Source organism: Solanum stenotomum, chromosome 9, assembly GCF_019186545.1.
Source record: "Solanum stenotomum isolate F172 chromosome 9, ASM1918654v1, whole genome shotgun sequence".
NCBI classification, from domain to species: Eukaryota; Viridiplantae; Streptophyta; class Magnoliopsida; order Solanales; family Solanaceae; genus Solanum; species Solanum stenotomum.
Genome location: NC_064290.1, coordinates 11,254,171 through 11,260,892, shown reverse-complemented (window position 1 = coordinate 11,260,892; position 6,722 = coordinate 11,254,171). Strand labels below are relative to the sequence as shown.

Here is a 6,722-nt window from a genome sequence, read left to right as displayed (position 1 = left end):
TCAACTAAAGATAGTGTTGAGTCTGAATGTGGATTGGTAGGAGATTGTGATAAGGACTATTATAGTGATGTACATGAAGAGGTTAGGGAGTTGAGGACTGAAAAGAGATATTTTCAAAGAAGAAAAAGAAAACAGAGAGTACCAGTTGATACTGAAGAGGTACCAATAGGTGAAGCTGGAGTAGATTTAGGTTTTGATGAAACTTAAACAAGTAAAATAAGTATTGAAGGAAGATTAGAAGGTGATGAGCCTTATTTTGCAAGTTCTGATGATGGAAGTTTTGAAATAGATGAAGATGAATTTAGTGATGAATGTGTTGAATCTGAAAGAGTAAATTTACCAAGAACTGTAAATTTATCAAGAAGGAAGAGGCCAAATAATTAGAAAATTATACATGATCCTACTGCCAAGAAAGTTGTATGTCAGTTGGGTATGGTTTTTGCAGATGTGAATGAATTTAGAAGAGCAATTAGTAAATATGTTGTCCAGAAAAGAGTTCAAATAGAGAAGTGTGTGAATGAGCCAAAAAGAGCTAGATGTAGGTGCAAGGAAGGTTGTCCATGGCTTTAATTTGCATGTCTTGACAAAACAACAAATGATTTCATGATAAAGACTTACAATCCAAAGCATAGTTATAACAACACAACTAGAAATTATTTGTGTAATGCAAAGTTCATATCTACACACTTTAAAAAAAGGATTAATGAGCAGCCAAATATAAGAGTTTTCAAGTTGCAAGAGTTGATAAGGAAAAAATTTAAAATTCCTGTTGGCAAGACTACTGTTAGGAGGGCAAGAGCTAAAGTGTTGAAAGATATCATGGGTGATCATATTGTGGAAGTTGGCAAAATTCTTGACTATAATGATGAACTGTTGAGGACCAATCCAGGGAGCATTTGTGTTGTTAAACTTGGTGAACCTGATGCTCTTGGTAGGCCAGTATTTCAAAGCTTTTAAATATGTTTTTATCCATTGAAGAAGGCATTCCAAAATTGTAGAAAGTGCATAGGTTTAGATGGTTGTTTTCTTAAAGGAGTTTGTAGAGGACAATTGTTAGTTGTTGTGGCCAAAGATGGTAATAACCAGATGTTGCCACTTTCTTGGGCAGTAGTTGAGTATGAAAAGAAAGAGACATAGACATGGTTTATCAAACTGTTGAAGGAAGATCTAGGACTAAGAGATGGTGAAGATCTCACCCTGATTACAGATATGCAAAAGGTATGTGTACTATTTTATTTTGAATTTGTCTTTATCAATTTTCATGTATTTGTTATTATAACATATCTAGATCTATTACATGGATTAATAGGAGCAATTCTAACTATTTTACCTGTTGTTGAACATAGAATGTGTGCTAGACACATCTTAGCTAACTGGACTAAGGACTGGAGAGGTCTCCAAAGAAGACAACAGTTTTGGTCTATTACAAAGAGTACATTTGAATCTCAATTGAGGAAAAATGTTGCCAAGATGAAGTTGCTTGGCCCAGAAAAAATGATGGATGATCTTATGTACTATAACATAGAGTACTGGTGTAAGGTTTACTTTAATACTCAAGTAAAATGTGATTCTGTAGACAACAATATGTCTGAGTGCTTTAATGCAGGGATCTTGGCAGCTAGACACAAGACAATTATTACTATGCTTGAAGAGATAAGAGTAAAAATGATGACAAAAATAGCCAAGTTAAGAGAGTTCACAAATACTTAGATGTGTGATTTTTCTCCAATGTCTTTGAAGGTACTACAGGAGAATATTGATAGGTCAATGAATTGTAATATTGAATTTAATGGAGATGATGGGTTTGAAGTGAGAGAAGGACCATATCAACACAGTGTGGATCTTGGTAGGTGGACTTGCAGTTGTAGGGTATGGCAGTTAAAAGGCATACCATGTGCACATGTTGTGGCTGCCATTTACTTTAAGAAATGTGAACCCCTTGACTATATTGACAACTGCTATAGTAAGGCAACTTACTTGAGGACTTATGCCAATGTCCTTCAACCTATCACAAACATGAAGATGTGGCATGTATCTACTAACCCCACAGTTGCACCACCAGAAATAAAAGGCATGTCTGGCAAACCAGGTAAACTTAGAAAGAAGGAAGCTGGTGAGAGTAAAAAATCTGGAAAGCTACCTAGAACAGGACTTGCCATGATATGTAGTAACTGTAATGTTAGAGGCCACAACAAGAGAGGATGTCCACAAAGGGTTGAGTCATCAACAAGGGAAGAACCATCAAATACAAACAAGGGAAGGGGAAAAACTTCAGGTTTAGGAAGACCAAAGGTAACATCTTTAACTTTAATTTGGTATGTGATAGAGATCTCATATGTAATAACTACAATTATTTTTAACTATATTTATAGAAAGCACAAACAGAAGGTGAGCATTCTACAAAGAGGTCAAGATGAAGACCACCTGCAGCACCTAGTGCATCTCCAGGACCTGCAAAGAGGTCAAGATGAAGACCAACTATAGCACCTAGTGCATCTCCAGGACCTGCAAAGAGGTCAAAAGAAAGACCACATGTAGCACCTAGTGCATCTGCATCACCTACAAAAGGTGCAAGAGGAAGGCCACCTATTGCACCTACAACACCTAATACATCTGCAACACCTGCAAAGAGTGCAAGAGGAAGACTACCTGCAGCAGCTAGTGCACCTCCTACATGTCCATCACCTGCTAATTACCATGTTGGATCTTCTACACATGCTGATTACCAATTAACTAATAGTAACAAAGGAATAAAAAAGGGTAGGGGAAGCACAACCTCATACAAAAGGCAAGCAGTCATTGGAATGGGTGTGTTTCAAGCTAGAAAATGGATTCAAAGCTCTTAATGTAAGTGTTTTCTATTGATTTAATTATACTATTTTTTTATGTTTAACTACAAACTCACTCACTAATTATTTCATAATTTGAATACAGCTTGGGATGTCAAGTTGTAAGATCTTCTCTACTGGTACAACAAAGGTGACAAAATCTGTTGATATTACTGGTGATATTGATTACAAACTAAGTACTGCACCTAAATTGAAATGGAATGGAAAAACAACAATCTCAACAAGAAAACTTCAAGAAATGAGAGAGGAACAAAGAAAAATATCAAGAGGAAGTAGTTCAAACAATCCAATCTTGGAAGTAATAATATTGCAGTACTGTTTTAAGTAGGCATGAAAACATTTCCCATTTTGAATGATGATGTTTTAGTATTGAACATCAAATTATGTTTTTGGTTTTTGGTTTTTGATTGTAGTTTGACCTAATGTGAGGCCTGTTTTACAATCGATTATGTCTATTAAAGGCCTTCTATTTTACAAATGGTGTTATGTTTATTCAATGTCTCTCTTATTTGTTGTAATATAGACACTACTATATCAACTACTTTATCCGAAAAGATTCATGATATTGATATACAAATTTTCTCATATTACATATGACAACCAAAAAAGAGTTTCAACTCCGTTCACTACTCACTACTCACATACGTTATGGCAATTTAATTAGTTCAATACTTGAATGAACCCTACTTTGAAATAGGTTGATGATGAACAAGGCAACAACACAAATCAAAATACACAAAATGACCTTCCTATCAAACATACACCATTTCAACTTTCTTCGTTTGAACCTCTTCTCTACTGTCAAATTATCAATCAGAACTTGTTGCTCATTGATTTGAATATGTCTCCTCCAAACTTCATCTTCCAACTCTTTGATTTTGTTCACCAATTTTGGGAGGATAAATTGAGATCTTGGATCAATTTCTTCTCTGTCTCTCCATCGAAAAAAAATTACAATTGTTCGACTGAAAAAATAAAAATAATATATTAACGTTATTAACATTCACAACAGTTAAACCCAACAAAATCAAACAACTGAAGAAAAGTCACATACACCATAGTAAGGGGAAGACCAAAATCGTCTTCCGAAATTCGACTTCAACCAAGAAGTCTGCATATGCAACAAACTTCCATGTTTGCATCGTACTATGGTTTTGAACATTGGGTCTGATTCTTCCATACATAGCTTATTCAATTTTGTGTTTGACATTACTAACCCTAATAACACAAAGTGAAAAAAAAAATCAAGCTGTTGAATTGAGAAAGATTTCGATTGTTCAATATGAAATTTGAGAAAATTGCAAACCCTAAATTCAATCTTAGTTGGAGAAGATACAACAACTAAATTCAAACTTTGAAAATGGTGGATGAAGAACAAAGAAGAGAGCTTTTGTTCAAGACATTTTGGGAAAGAATAAAAAATAAATGTATGGTTAAATAAAGAGTAAAGTTACCGTTGGGAGGCTTATTTGGACTCCACATGGACATTTTATTATGTTCTTACGCGCCTCACGGAGGTGAGTTCACGTATGTGGACACATCAGCGTCTGAGGTGAACTAATATAAAAAAAAAAGTTCAAGGGGTTAATAAGACCCCCGCAAAGGTTAAGTGTGTAGTTGAAAATATGACTAAAACTTGAGGGGGCATTTGACCCTTTTCTCAAAAAAAAAAAAAAAAGTCAAACTTAAATTATATTTAAGTCAAAAAATGAAAGGGAAGTTTCACATATAGCCACTCAAAAGTAGCTTAATTATGCTCCATAACTATAGTTTGATAATTACGATTCGTAGCTACATGTTATAGAGATGAGAGTAGCGAGCGAGAATGGAAGAGGGAGGAGAGAGGCGAGCGAGAGAGGGCGGAGAGTGGAGAGATGTGAATTGTATATGTATATATGTCAAAATAATTATATATATGTAACTGGTATACACATGTATTTGTATATCTGACGAGCGATATTGGGAGAGGGAGGAGAGAGACGAGCGAGAAAAGGCAATAATTTGTATAATTCACATCTCGTTTGTATAATTCGCGAGTACATTTGTATAATTCACGTGTTTTTGTATAATTGAGTAATACAAAGTCTGAAATTATACAAATATGATCAAACTCGAAATAACGAATTGATACAAACATAAATATACAAACTTTAAACAGTTATACAAATTATATTATATAAAATTCGGAAACTACACGTTTATAGAAACTTTAAAAAGTTATACAAAAAAAAAATAGAATGTATATGATGATAAAACTGAAAACCCAAAGGAAATTATCGTCATACACAAATACAAACCATCGTATACAAATATAAATCAAACAAAAAATTGTTAGTTACGAATTATACAAACTTGAATCCAGATCACGTAATTAATGGCTAATGTCAGTCGTGAGTGGTAATTATAACAAACTATAACTATGATGACTAATTAAATAGAATAAGTTTGGATAACCGCATAAATTTCCTAAAAATAAAAAGTAGAGGAGTCCTATTTTGATTTTTAATTTTTTAAAGTCATTTTAAACTTATTTTAAGTTATTTTTTTAATTTTGTCAAACACTCTTAAAAACTAAAAATAACTTAAAAATAGATATAACCAATTTTTAAATTATGTTGTTTAGTTAAGCTACTAATCAATGACTAACAACTTAAGTCATGTCACTTTCAACATTAATGGTGAGTGAAATAGCACACGTTGAATAGCATGAAATATCCTAAACACATGTAAAATCATTTTCTAAATTTATGAATTTTAAATTTGTCACGAAACTTACCATTTTTATGTAACTTTCTCTTTCAAAAAATTAATTAAAAGTATTAATTAAAGATAATTTAATAATATCATTCATTTGCTTTTCTTTTAATCATTTTTTTCCTTAAAATTAGAAATAATAAATGAAAACTCAATAATTTTGAAAAAAACATTTGAAAAAATTATTCATTTTAAACAACAAAACAAGTGTAAAAAATTTCTTTATATTGAAATAAAAGAAGTATTCATCAAGTTCACAATTAAATATTTATACATAATTTAATAAACTTCATAAATACATAAGATTTGAACAAAAAATAGTGATTTCATTCAATCATAATTAATAAAATTGAAATGTTCAATTATTAATAAAAATAAAAATAAATAAGAGACTAGTCAATTATTGATTTTTTCGGATAGGGAGCGAACAATTCAAAGATAGAGAAGCTTCTCCTTCTAGATCCAGCACCTAAAATGACAAATTTAAACGGTGCGGAGTTGCGCTTATTAATTACTCCACCTGTCTCTAATTATTTGTCAATTTTTTCATTTTTAGTTGTTCCTAATTATTTGTCAATTTTGACAAATAAAAAAAGATAATTTTTAAAACTATTATATCCTCAATTAATTACTTTAAAAAATGTAAAATTTCTTGAAGATCTTAAATTTTTAATTCATCAACTTTATAATTAATAGGGATAAAATAATAAACTCACTATGTTAATTACTTCTTCTGTTTTTCAATTTCAATTTTTTCACGTGGCATGTTTAAGGCTATAAGATTAAATGACAGTTTTGTACATTTGACATAACTTTAATTTAGGACCACAAGATTAAAAAATCTTCCTTATTTTCTTAAACTCCATGTCAAGTCAAATTAAATTATTTTTTATGAAACGAAAAAAATATTATTTTCTTAATAGATAAGTCAATTAAAAAATGAACATGTAATTAGTGACGGAGGAAGTAATTCCTACAACAGACAATAGAGGTGTGTGCAAATGACATAATGAACGGCCATGTGCAACCAACTTATTTGCTCAAAATAAATTCAGGTACGGCCCTGTCAGTAGCTTCTTCCCTTGCTTTAATTCTACGAGCAGGGCGGCGGAATTACTG

At 32.0% G+C, this 6,722-nt stretch overlaps 1 pseudogene; it reads left to right on the top strand.

The window, feature by feature from the left end:
* Positions 1 to 2,016: 2,016 nt before the first annotated feature.
* Positions 2,017 to 3,177, top strand: LOC125877277 (uncharacterized; annotated as a pseudogene).
* Positions 3,178 to 6,722: the final 3,545 nt, after the last annotated feature.